Source organism: Lathyrus oleraceus, chromosome 6 (assembly GCF_024323335.1).
Source record: "Lathyrus oleraceus cultivar Zhongwan6 chromosome 6, CAAS_Psat_ZW6_1.0, whole genome shotgun sequence".
Classification (NCBI taxonomy): Eukaryota; Viridiplantae; Streptophyta; class Magnoliopsida; order Fabales; family Fabaceae; genus Lathyrus; species Lathyrus oleraceus.
Window position 1 is genome coordinate 421,621,494 of NC_066584.1, and position 14,315 is coordinate 421,635,808.

Genomic DNA, 14,315 nt, shown 5'->3' on the forward strand with positions numbered 1-14,315 from the left:
GGGTCTCCCTAGACCTTATCTCCTACAATTTTCACCATATGAAAATGATTCCAAGAGAAACATTACTCTAAATGACATTCCAAACAACTTTCATGTTGATACCTAGAGCTAGTTTTGCTTGGAAAATCATTTTCTGTGTTGAAAAATTATAGGTCATTTTGTCTAAACCCTAATTTGAAAGTCAACTTCCCAAGGCCATAACTTGCTCAATTTTTATGAGATGAAAATTTTCCAAGTTTCACAATCAAATTCAAGATGTCTACTTCAACTTTTATGTTTGGAGTGAGAGACAATTCAACTTTTATGAGCATGTGATATGAGGATACATTATAGGTCATTTTTGCCCTATACCATTGAACAAGTGATTTTTCCAAATTTCAAAAATGCATAACTCTATCATTCCAAATCCAAATGACATGAAATTTGTGACCATTTTGAAGGTCTTTGAAATATATACAACTTTAATGAAGACACATTTCTCATTTAAAGATCACATAAAAAGTTAAGTAAGGTGGAATATTGAGGTATATGGCTTGACACTTACAAAAAATTTCAACATGTTGAAATTTCCAAACTTCGACCTCAAAATTCACCATGTTCCAAGCTCCAAATGGAAAAATGTTGAACATCAAACTTGTTCCCCTTGATCCAAGCTTTCCAAAGAATCTAAGTTCATGCATTTTGGACAAAGATTTCTAGGTTGGCGCATGGCTTTAATAGGGTTGCATCATTGGAAATAATCAATTGCACAAACTTCATTTCACAATGCCTTGCCATTCAAGCTTCATTCAGACCTCAATTGGAATCATTTTGGACCTTATTGCATTGCATCATGGGCATGTACATGCCGATGTACTCGTGCCATCCACATTGCCAATTTTGAACAGATTTTGAAGTGTGCAAATATCATTCTCTTTGGCTATAAATAGAAGGCTTCCAAGCCCATTTGAAGAGAATTTGCGCGCCATATTTCCCCCCATTGAAACCCTCTCATTCTAAAGGAAAACTTGAGAAATGTCAATTTGAAATTTGAGTTTGAATCTCAACTGTTGGAGATTCAAGAACTCCAGGATCCAAAGCCTTGCAACCTCTCTAATCACTTCCTGCTATCTTCTCAAGTGTAATCAGATCATGTTTAGAGCAAGCAACATCAAGAACTGCATATCATTGAAGGTAATTTTCAGAAAACTTCATCTTTTTGATTCTCACTCAATTCCACTCAATTCTCTTGGATCTTTGGTTGTCTGAAGTCCTACCAATGTAGGCAAGAAGATTGAGTTGCTTAGAGGTCAAATCGAAGCAACTCAGTTGATATGCCTCAAAATTCAACTCCTCATATCTTTCTATATATGTGGAGTTAGTTAAAATTGAGGTGATATTCGTGATCTACACCATTTTATCTTTAAGATCATGTCCTCTTTTATCATTTTTGATATGGTGATGATCGAACCAGTCCGGCCAGGGTCATCGGAGAAGATGACCGGTCTTTGAACTCCGGCGATGAGATGAAAGTGTTCAGAGCCATTGATTTGATTTAAAATGTTTTAATCTGGAGCGCTCATTGTGAATACCAGGTGTGTGGATGAGTTGACTAGCGTGTACCATAGAACGCGTGTTCTCCACTACATGACCTGCCACCTCAATTAATGAGGCAGATCAAGTGCTCCACGTTTTTTTTTATTTTCTGATTTTCTTTTATTCCTTTTATTTTCATTAATTCATATTAATTTTAATATTGATCCAAAAATTATGAGAGTTTCACCAAAAAATTTCAAATAATTTCCTCTTTCATATTTTGAATTAAAATTATTTTTTGGATCATTATTAATATTTTTCATGATTTAATTGATTTTGTGATTATTTTTAATTGTTTAAAAATACTTTTAAGTCTTTAAAAATTCTTAAATTTTTCTCCAAGGTCCTTTGACCTTGTTTGACCTATGATAAATCTCATGGCCATTTCTTTGGTGTTTTGATGAGGTTTTAGGAATTTGACAAACCATATTTAATTTAAATGCCTTATTTTAGTATTTTTAATTTGAATAAACTCCAATTAATTGTGTTGCCCAATTGTGATGATTTGTTTGAGTTTGATTCTTGTTATTGGGCCTTGGTCAAGGTTGATTTTACTTTGTCAAGTTAATATCATTGGACTTAGGGGATTGATGGAATGTACATTCCATCTCCCAAAATGAATGGATGATATTAATTTGGTAAAAGTCCTCCTTTGACCAATTTGAGTTTTGATCCATTCCCTTCTCTCTTCATCTCATTCCCATTCTTTATGCATTCATCTCATTTGGCCTATGATATCTCAAAGTCCTAAGGCTAGTTGATTGAAAAATTAACATAAGTATGGATGAGATTAGGCCACCTCTTTTGCATATTATTTTTGTGTGTGGTATGTTTCATGATCATAGTCCATTATACTATGTCTCTAACATGCATTAACACCAAAATTCTATTGCCCGGCCTCAAATAGTTGTGACTTCTATATAAGTCCAATTACGATTGCTTAACATAACACTAAATTTGTGACATAAAAGGCTTACCATTCTAGTTAGTGAGATTGTAAGTCTCCCCTCTTTCATGGTATTATGTGGAAACTTGGCCTTTTTTCCTTCCTTTGGAAGATGTCTTGGCTCAAGGATCCATACTTGTGATAAATGGATTGAGTGTTCTCCAAAGAATGACTTAAAAAAAGCAAAAGCAAAACAATAATAACTTCTAACTCATTAATAACTAACTTTTAATTTCAATCCATTTACTTTAATGTCATTTAATTTTAGTCTTTATTCATTTGCCATTATTCATACCATTCTAATTGTTTATGTTAATGCAATTTTCACTTTGTCCACTTGGACCATATTGTGTGATATATTCCATTTTGTGTATACTTTGTTTGTTTGTGTAGTCTTTAACCATTAATGTACATAATAACAACAAAAAATCCTAAAAAAACTTTTGTGTGGACTGTTGACTTGATCTTGGACAAATGGACTTAGAACTTAGGAAAAATTCCTATGCTAAAGGATTTGACCAATGCCAACTTTTATGTAACCAAGTGATGGCAAGTTGAAACTTCATCTGATACATCATTCAAGATTCCTCTGAGTTCATCTACAATAGGATCATTGTGAATCTGTTATTTTGAACCTGTCACTTATGGAAATCATCTATTCCATGGGCTAATTTGAAGAAGATCATGGAGTGGCTAAGATTGGATGTGGCCATATTTATTTGATATCTTGCTCTTCAAGATAATATAATTGTGCATTCGTGTGTTGCTTAATTCTAAATGTCCAAGGGAATCTAGGTTTCTATTGACATTCTTGTCTATTGGATTGCTACCCATCGGTCATATTTTTTCAACTCTTAACTTTTAATTTTATGCATATGATTAGTCTCTTCATCTTCTCCCCATTTCTTAAATTTTAAAATCTCTCCCTCCCTTTTTAAAATCTTCTTTGATTAAACTTATTTTGTTCTAAACTTCGACCACTTTGTAAAAAGATAGAAACTTTGGCCTTATGCCATTGTATTTTCAAACTTCTTTTCTTAAATCAAATTTGTAAATAAACTTAACTATACTTGACTTAAACTTTCAGAAAACCCAAAAGGAACTAACTCATTCAAATCATTTTTAGGCCTTTGTGCCTTTCAAACTTAATTTTGTTAAAAGCAATGCATCCACTTTGAAATTTGTATCACGAACTACGAGGTTTTGATCCCTCATATTTATGTTGGTACGTAGGCACAAGTCCGAAGGTCTTGTCAAACACAAAAATATAATTAATGAATTCTTTCTCATCCCCCCATTCTATTTGTTTGTAAACATCATTTTTGTACCAAATACATATACACACAAAAAGGGCTCCCTAGGAGTACCTAGAACACTTTGGGTGCTAACACCTTCCCTCTGTGTAACCAACCCGCTTACCTGGAATCTCTGACATTTTATTAGTTTTGATTTGAAAACTTCTTACTTTTGGGTTTTGTTCGTACTTTTTCCCTTTTCCTTTGGAAACAATAAAAGCGCAGTGGCGACTCTTGTTATTTGATGTCTAGCTTATCCATAACTTAATGATCATGAATTTACCGCTACAGGAAGAATGATCTGAATGGTGTTTTTTATAGAAAATTTCTTATCTAGCGGATTCAATATGTTTCATAGTCATCTTGTTACATGATTGATGTCATTATCTAAATGACCTATTGTTATTTAAATTGATCCAATTTTATGACAATTTTATAATCATTTGGTAGAATTTCATAGTAACTATATCCATTTAGGATTGGCTAACAAATTTTAGAGTTGTGTGTAGGTAACTATAAACCTAGTTATATAGCTTAAAGACTATTTTTACATCATGATTAATCATAGAGCTGCAACATCTTATCATAAAGGATCTATGTTTGAAATTGGTAAAAGGACAATGAGAAGAGATAAAAAAGTGTATACTTAAATATCTACTCTTCCAAGGTCATCTTGAAGGAATATGGAAATAGTTTTTGTGAAGATGTTGGCATGTTCACCAATTATTCAACAAGAAACTATGAAGATTCAAAGCAAAAAGTTTTTCTAAAAGAGCCATATCAAATTCCAGCATTGAATAAGTTATCCAAGATCGTCGAAGTATAAGTTTAAGCAATTAAGTAAGTAATATTTTCTTAATAAGAGGATAATCAAATATAGTCAAAACATGTGTCATCCCAATTCATCTAATGTCTTCTGAAAGAGTGTCTAAAAATTCTTTCCAAACGTCCAAACAAAGACATATCCAACGGTCAATGTTTTATAGTATTGTGATTTTGTTATTATTCTTGTTGTTTACTAAATGTTATGTATGCACTAAGTTAAAGCTATAATATTCAAATTGGTATGATCATTTCACTCTCCTTTATCTTCTTATAGTTGTACTTAATTTTATGTGTTTCATTTGTGTTTGGTGTGTTATTTATATGAAGTATTTGTGCGTGGTGTGTGTGTGTATGACATATATAATTTATTTGAGCATTCCATTCACATGTTTATCTTATTCATATCTGCATGTCATTCATCTACCTCATGTAGTTTCAATTGGCATTAGTTTTGCGTCAAATGTTAATCATGTGCATTAAAGTTTTATCATACAATTAAAAAAAATCAAATCTCTTGAATTTTTCAAAATTTTGGTGTATGATTCTTTGAATTACCAAAAACTCTGACTCAAATCCTAGAGGGATTTAAGACTCTAATTCAAATAAACCTTATTCCTAACTCGAATAAAATGTTGCATATTTCCAACATTTGATCAATGTCCATCTGATTCGAATCACCACCATGCCCTAACTCAAATTTGAAGAAGTCTTGTAGAAAATATGCATCTCTAATTCGAATCAACCACAGACCTGACTCAAATCAAATCCGAAAGCCCCCATAAGATTCAAATCGATAATATTTATAATTTTATCAAACCTGTTTAATTCCAAATTTTTTAAATCATGTACCTTTTCATATTTGAACTTTAATTAATCACTACTCTCAATCATTACATTCATTTTTCATGTATTTCATTTTACTTCATCTCATTTGAAACTAAAATCATTTTTTCTCAAAAAATATAATACTTATCTCTCCTAAATTATCCCATACACATTTTACATTTCTCATTCATCTCACAATTAAACCTCAATCCTCCACCCCATCTTCATCAATCAACTTGGAAGGACCATAAGAAAGAGAGGCAAACTTCAAGTTTCTGTTGGAAACCCCCCAAAATCTATGGAGAATTTCAATCAATCTTGATGAACAAGATTGTTATCACCCATACAATAACAATGAAAAATAAAATAATAATGGAGAAAGAAATAAAGTAAAGAACGATGAAGGAGAAGAATTAAAATTCTGTAAAGTTTCTCTCTGCCCACAAACTGTGGAAAACTTCTTATTCACTTTGCAAATGCAAAATACTATGAATAATAATGTTATGAATACTTTATTCACTTCATTACAAGAATAAGGGTTACTCCCTCTATTTATATATTTAGGTTAACTTGGACCTCAAGCCAAAGCCCAAAACTATAAAAGCCCAAAATAGTTAACACTACTAAAATAGGCCTAAGTTGAAATCCTGTGTAAAGCAACATGCTTCGACACTTCGACACACTAACACAACTCAACACACTAGGTGGTTCAACATTTCCTTGCTTTTGTCGAGCAACCTACTTCGACACAAGGAATTGCAGTTCAACACACCACCTAATTCATTGTGTCTAAGCTAACTACATTCATCATAGCTCTTAGTCTTTTGAACACTTCGACCTGCACCCCCTTTGTTATGATGTCTGCAATCTAATTCTCAGTTCTGCAGTATTCCACATTCATCTTCCCACTTGCTACATGCTCTCGAAGATAATGGAACCTCATTTCAATATGCTTTCTTCGACCATATGCTATCATATTCTTCTCCAGATTGATAGCTGACATGTTGTCGATCTTCATGGTAATTTCTCCATGACTCTTCGCTATTATCTCTTTGATCAGATTCACCATCCATGTTGCTTGACATGCACAAAGAGAAGTAACTATGTATTCTGCTTCACATGACGATAATGCCTCTACTGGCTCCTTTCTCGAACTCCAAGAAATTTGTGCACCACCTAGCATAAACACATATCTAGTTGTGGATTTTCGATCCTCAGCATCACTACACTGACTTAAGTCAGTGTATCCCACCAATTTGCATTCTTTTCCTTCATCAGCTGCAGGAAACAAAATGTCATGGTCGAGACTTCCTTTCAGATACCTTAATATCCTCTTCGCCGCTGTTAGATGGGATACATTTGGCTTCTACATGAACCTACTCACCATACCTACATCTTATGTTAAGTTAGGCCTTGTATGACAAAGGTATCAAAGTGACCCAATAAGTCTTATATATTGGGTTGGGTCGACATCATCTTCATCTGAATCTTTCGACAGTTGTAGTTTAGGCTTAGCTGGAGTCGAAGTTGGGTTGCATTCTTGCATCTAAACCTCTTGAGTATTTTTCCTGCATACCTTCTTTGATGCATCATCAAACCTCTACCACTCTAGTAGAATTCGATGCCAAGGAAGTATGAAATGTCACCCAGATATGACATTTCGAATTACTTGTTAAGATCACCTTTAAAGTTTTCGATCTCTTTCTTGCAGCTACCTGTAATCAATGAGTCATCGACATAGAGGCATATTATAAGAAATTCACTCTTGCTTCTTCTTACATATACTCCATGTTCAGATTTGCACTTCACGAATTCCTTCTCCCTTATAAAGGAATCTATCTTCTTTTTCCAAGCTCTTGGAGCTTGTTTATGTCCGTACATGGCTTTATGCAGCCTATACACTTTTCTTTCTTCGCCTTATTTCACAAACCCAACTGGTTGTGCAACATAAAATTCTTCTTCTAAGGTGCCATTAAGGAATGCACATTTCACATCCATCCGACACATCTGCCAATTGTTCATGTTTGCTAGGCCAACAACCAACCTGATTGTTTCAATCCTAGCAACATGCATAAAAACTTCGTCAAAGTCGATTCCTTCTTTCTGAAGAAATCCTTTCGCCATAAGTCTTGCCTTGTGTCGAGTCACTTCTCCTCTGGGATTCAACTTCACCTTGTATACCCACTTCACATTGATTTCCTTCTTGTCTTGGGGTAATTTGACAAGTGACCAAGTGTCGTTGACTTCGGTTGACTTCAGCTCTTTGTCCATTGCTTTCATCCACTTCGAATCTTTCAATGCCTCAGTTGCATTGACAGGTTCGACATCTGCGTAGAAAGCATAATGTACCAACTCACCTTGTTCATTGACCACATCATCTTATGTAATCACACATTCTTGTAACCTTTCAGGCATGTATCTTATTCTTTGAGGTCTGCTTGGGCCTACTTCACCTCTGACTTCTTCCTGTCGAACTTCTTTTTTGACTTCACTAGCTGGTTCATCACAAAAGATTCTCATTTAATCTTTCTTGACATTCTCAGTCCAATCCCACTCCTTAAGCTCATCTATGATAATGTCCCTGCTGACCACCACTTGCTTATTCACTGGGTCGAATAACTTGTATCCTCCAGTTGAATGATACCCTATCAGGATCATCTGACTCGACTTGTCATCAAGTTTTCTTCTCAACTGATCTGGCACATGTCTATGTGCTATAGATCCAAACACCCTTAGATGACTCAAGCTAGGTTTGACACCACACCAACATTCTTTTGGCGTGATTCCTTCTAGCTTCTTCGTTGGACATCTGTTCAGGATATATGTCGCAGTTTTAAGACCCCAATTTTGACCCTAAGATCTCTCATCCTATTCTCATCATATGCATTAGCATTGGGATCACATCTTGGCATCCTCCTCACCCTTCATTCATTGGGTTTGCATTGGGAGAGATCACCAAGAACCATTTGATTGTATCATACTTTGTATTTTATCATTTACTAACCAAAATACCAAAAGTATGTCATTGTATAGTTTAACTCTTTTGTAGGTAGTGCACATGTTCATCTATACTCTATCAAGCTCACATCTAGGGTTTAAGACCCTCATTGCAAGGATTTCAATCAAAAATTGGTTTACTATGGCTCTAAGTATCATATATGGACCCTCATGATCTTCACATGTTATTTTGATCAAGAACTCATCAAGAGTTTGGAGTTTGTTTGCCTTGGAAACCCTAATTCATTTGGGTATCTTGTATAACTTCTTCAATAAGCTTCTTCAACCATTTATCAAATATTTCAAGGGGTACTTCATATTTCATCATCTTATGCATATATGATCCTCCATTAGCCCCAAAAGTTAAGATAATAGTAAGCTAGCAAGTTGGTTCATGGTGGTTGACCAGAGGAATTTAACTGATCAAAATTGGGGTTCCCTAGACCCTATCTCCTACACTTTTTATCATATGAAAATGATTACAAGAGAAACGTTACTCTAAATGACATTCCAAACAACTTTCATGTTTAGTTCTAAAGCTAGTTTTTCCTGGAAAGTCATTTTTTATGGTGAAAGATTATAGGTCATTTTGTCTAAACCCTAATTTGAAAGTTAACTTCCCAAGACCATAACTTGCTCAATTTTTATGATATGAAAGCCACTCAAGTTGCATGATCAAATTCAAGATGTCTACTTCAACTTTCATGTTTGGAGGAAGAGAAAATTCAACTTTTAAATGCATGTGATATGAGGTCAAATTTGGACCAATGCCATTGAACAAGTGGTTTTCCTCAACTTCTAAAATACATAACTCCTTCATTACAAATCCAAATAAGGTCAAATTTATGACCAATTTGAAGGCCTTTGAGAGAGATATAACTTTTATGAAGGAACGTTTCTCATTTGAAGCCCATAGAAAAAGTTACTCAAGGTGGAAGAAGTGAACATATGGCTTGGTACTTAGAATTTTTTTTGATATGTTTGATCTTCCAAACTTCCACATCAAAATTCATCATGATCCAAGCTTCAAACGAAAACTTGTTCAACATGAAAGTTGTTCCTCTTGGTCTAAACTTTCCAAAACGTCTAATTTCATCCCATTTGGACAAAGTATGAGTGACTTACGCATGGCTTAAAGTTGGATCACCATTTGGCATAATTGAACTTGCATCTTCCATACACAAATGCATGGCTTGCTAACATGACTTCAGCAATGTTTGTACACGACCTTGGACCTTATTGAATGATTACATAGGCCTATCACACCCCCATGCATCCATGCAAAGGAAATTTCTATTTTTGGAGTTTTGAAACAAGTGTGCAAATATCAAATGCTTTGGCTATAAATAAAACCCTCCATGATCAGAATTAAGCACACTTGCGCACCGGCTTTGAATCTTCAGCCCTAAACCCTCTCATTCAAAGGATAACCTTGAAGATTTCCATTGGAAATCGAGTTTGAATCTCCACTATTTTGAGATTCAAATCTCCAAGATTCCTGCTTCCTTTTTTATTCAATTCTACTCTATCAAGCATCCAGAGCAAGGCTAAGTGAAGTTGGAAGCAAAATCGTGGCCATCTAAACCTGCAGTGGAGGTGATTTTCTCATTTTTTAATTTCTTTGATTCTCACTCAATTCTCCATAATTCTTCTTGATTTTGGGTTGTTTGAAGTCCTACCAATGTAGGCAACAAGATTGAGTTGCTTTGAGGTCAAATTGAAGCAACTCGGATCATGATCCTCAAATTTCAACTCCGTGTATCTTTCAATATACTTGAAGTTATATGAAATTGAGGCCAGATTCAAGCTCCTAAGCATTTTTAATTTAAATTCATGTCCTCCTTTTTTATTTTTGTGATGGTTCAGGGTGGACCAGTCCGGTGAGGTCCACCGGAGAAGAAGACTGGAATTGTAGCTCTAGCGGTGCGTTGGCATGTCTCAGACCATAAGATCCTCTCAGTTTGTTTTAATCTCACGCCTTGGTTTTAATTACCATCCCTGCAGCGCATTGACTTAGGTCTATTGTGGAACACACACTGAGATCCACTTGATATGCCACCTCAATTAATGACGGAGATCAAGTGGTCCACGTTTTTTAGCATTTTCTAATTTTCATTAATTCATATTAATTTTAATATTGATCTAAAAATATGAGACTTTCACCAAAAAAATTTAAATAAATTTTTCTTTCATTTTCTGAATTGAAATTATTTTTTGGATCATTATTAATATTTTTCATGATTTAATTGTTTTTGTGCATATTTTTAATTGTTTAAAAATACTTTTAAGTTTCCAAAAATAATGAAATTTTTTCTCCAAGGTCCTTTGACCTATGATAAATCTCATGACCATTTATTTGGTGTTTGGATGAGGTTTTAGGATTTTGACCAACCATAATTTAATTTAATGCATTTTTTAATTGATTTTAATTGTTTAATTGCAAATAAATTGTGTGGAGCTATTTGTATTGACTTGTTGAGTTTGACTTTTGTTATTGGGCCTTGGTCCAGGTTAACTTGACTTTGTTGAGTTAAAATCATTGAATTTAGGGGATTGATGAAAGGTACATTTCATCTCCCAAAATGAATGAATGATTTTAATTTGATAAAAGTCCTTCTTTGACCAATTTGTGTTGATTACATTTTTCCTCACTCTTCATCTCAATCCCATTCTTTTCTCATTCATTTCATGGACCTATGATATCTCTATATCCTAAGGCTAGTTGATTGCAAAATCAACTTAAGTATGGATGAGATAAGGTCCACCCCTTTTGCATTTTCTTTTAAGCGTGATATGTTTTAGGAGTATGGTTCATAATACCATATCTCTAACATGCGTTAACACTAAAATTTCTATTGCCCGACCTCAAATAGTTGTGACTTCTACATAAGTCCAATTATGATCGCTTAACATAACGCTAAATTTTGACACAAAAGGTATATCATTCTAGTAAGTGAGATTGTAAGTCTCCCCCCTTTCATGGAATTATGTGGAAACTTGGCCTTTTTTCCTTCCTTTGGAAGATGTCTTGGTTCAAGAATCCATGCTTGTGAATAGAGGGTTGAGTGTTCTCCAAAGAATTACTTAAATAATTAAAAAGCAAAAACAATACTAACTTCTAATCAACTAACAACTAACATTTAATTTCAAGTCATTTACTTTTATGCACTTTAAATTCAAGTCTTTATTCATTTGCTATTATTCGTACCATTTAACTTGTTTATTTTAATGCAATTTTCACTTTGCTCACTTGAGCCATACTTTGTGATTATATTGTGATTGTCTATACTTGTTTATATTTGTGGTCCTTTGACCTTAATGTACATAATAACAACAAAAACCTTAAAAGACATTTGTGTGGACTGTTGAATTTGATCTGAGACATTGGACTTAGAATTAGGCAACACTCCCTATGCAAAAAGGACTTGGCCAATGCCAACTTTCATGAAACCAAGTTCTTGTGAAGTGAACTTTCATCTGATGCAAATATTGAAGATCCATTTGAGTTCATCTGCAACATGATTTTAATGAAGCTGTTACTTTGAACCTGTGTCTAATGCCTATTTCTAAATTCATTTGATATATATATATATATATATATATATATATATATATATATATATATATATATATATATATATATATATATATATATATATATATATATATATATATATATATATATATATATATATATATATATGGGAGATTATGAAGAAGATCATGGACGTTGCTAAGCTTGGATGTGGCTATCTTTATTTGATGCCTTGTTCTTCATCTTGCTATTTGTGTATTGATATTGCTTGATTCTAAAGTCCAAGGGAAATTTGGGTTTCTATATGACATTATTGTCTATTGGATTGCATCCCATTGGTCAGATCTTTTCAACTCTTAACTTTTAAATTTTTGCTTAGGATTAGTCTCTTCATCTCCTCCCCACTTCTTAAATTTCAAATCTCTCCCTCCTTTTAAAAAATATTCTTTGTTTGTGATATCTAAACTTAGACTTGATTGCAAATTAGAAACTTTGGCCTTATGCCATTGCATTTTCAAACTCTTTTCTTAAATCAAACTTGTAAATGAATCTAATCATATTGACTTAAAATTTCAAAAACTAAAAAGAACTAACACTCATTCAAACCTTTTAGGACCTTTTGTGCGTCTTTCAAACTAATCATAGTCGACGCAACTTCTCCCCATAATTCTTTAGGTAGATGATTTCCTTTCAACATACTTGTAACCATATTCATAATGGTTCTATTCTTCCTTTCTGCGAATGCATTCTGCTGTGGAGTGTAGGATGGCACCACCTCATGCACAATCCCTTCTTTCACCCATAATGCATCGAAATCTTTCGACACATATTCTCCACCATCATCAGTTCTCAAAATCTTGATCTTTCGACCGCTCTGTCTTTCGACCATAGATTTAAACTTGGCAAATACCTCGATCACTTCACTTTTCTTCTGGATCAGGTAAGACCACAGTTTTCGACTGAATTTATCTATGAAAGTAAAAAAGTATTTCTTACCTCCAATCAAATCCACCTAGAGAGGACCACATACATCAAAGTATATGACTTCAAGAATTTCCTTCAACCTGCTTTCTGCATCATTACTGAAGTTATTCTTATGCTGCTTCACTTGCACATATTCTTCACACACTTCATTTGAAATGTCGATTTATGGTAATCCTAAAACCATATTTCTTCTCTTCAAATCTCTGATTTCTTTGAAATTGAGATGGCCAAGTCTATAATGCCATATCCATTCATCTCTGTTGGCTGCAGTTGGAAGGCACACATGCTCCATGACATTTAGTTCAACCTTGAAGGTTCTATTCTAAGACATTGGAGCCTTCAAGATAAACCTTCCATTTGAGTCGAGAACTCTCATCATCTTCTCTTCAATCGACACCTTGTAGTTATTTTTGATTAACTTTCCTATGCTGAGAAAACTGCTATTCATGCCTGGTATGTACAACACATTTGAAATTACTGACCTTTTGCCATCTTTCCTCTAATCAAAACATCACCAACACCTTCAACTTCTAGAGTGTTGTCATTTGCAAATTTCACCATGTTCTTCATTGAGGGTTTTATGTTGACAAACCAATCTTTTCTTCCAGACACGTATGATGAGCATCCTGAGTCCAAGTACCACTGGTCCTTGAATCTCTCTTCATCTCTTGTTGTAACCATCAGCAACGTTTCTTCTTCTTCAAGTTTTGCCAGCTTTGCATAAGTTTTTTGATTCTTCTGCTTTTCTGGACAATCACTAGAATAATGACCATACTTTTGACAATTGTAACACTGTGTGTGACTCTTGTTTGGCTTTTGACCACCACCTCTTCCTCTACCTACAACACCACATCTTTGATTGCCTTGGTTCTAGGTTTTTCTCTGATTCAACCAGTTTCCTTCTTGGTGATTTCGAACAGTAGAATTGTTATAGCCTCCTCTGCCTTTGTTGCCATTCCATCTTCCTTTGCCTTTTCTTTCTTTTACTAATTGAGCCTGCAAAGTCATATCACTCTTCGACTTTCCAGCAGCTCTTTCAATCATTCTTTGTTCATGAGATTCAAGTCTCCCTTGAAGCTATTCCTTTTTCATTTTTGACAAATCTTTCGACTCTTCTATGGCTACTACCACGTGGTCAGACTTTGGAGCCAACGACCTCAAGATCTTTCCAACAACAGATCTTGAAGTAAACACTTCTCCACAACATTCATTTGATTCACCAGTTTTGTAAACTTGGTGAAGAAATCTGTTATGCTTTCATTGTCTTCCATCTGAAGCAATTCATACATTTTATTGTGAGTTTGTAACCTCACCTTCTCCGCGCCTCCAAACG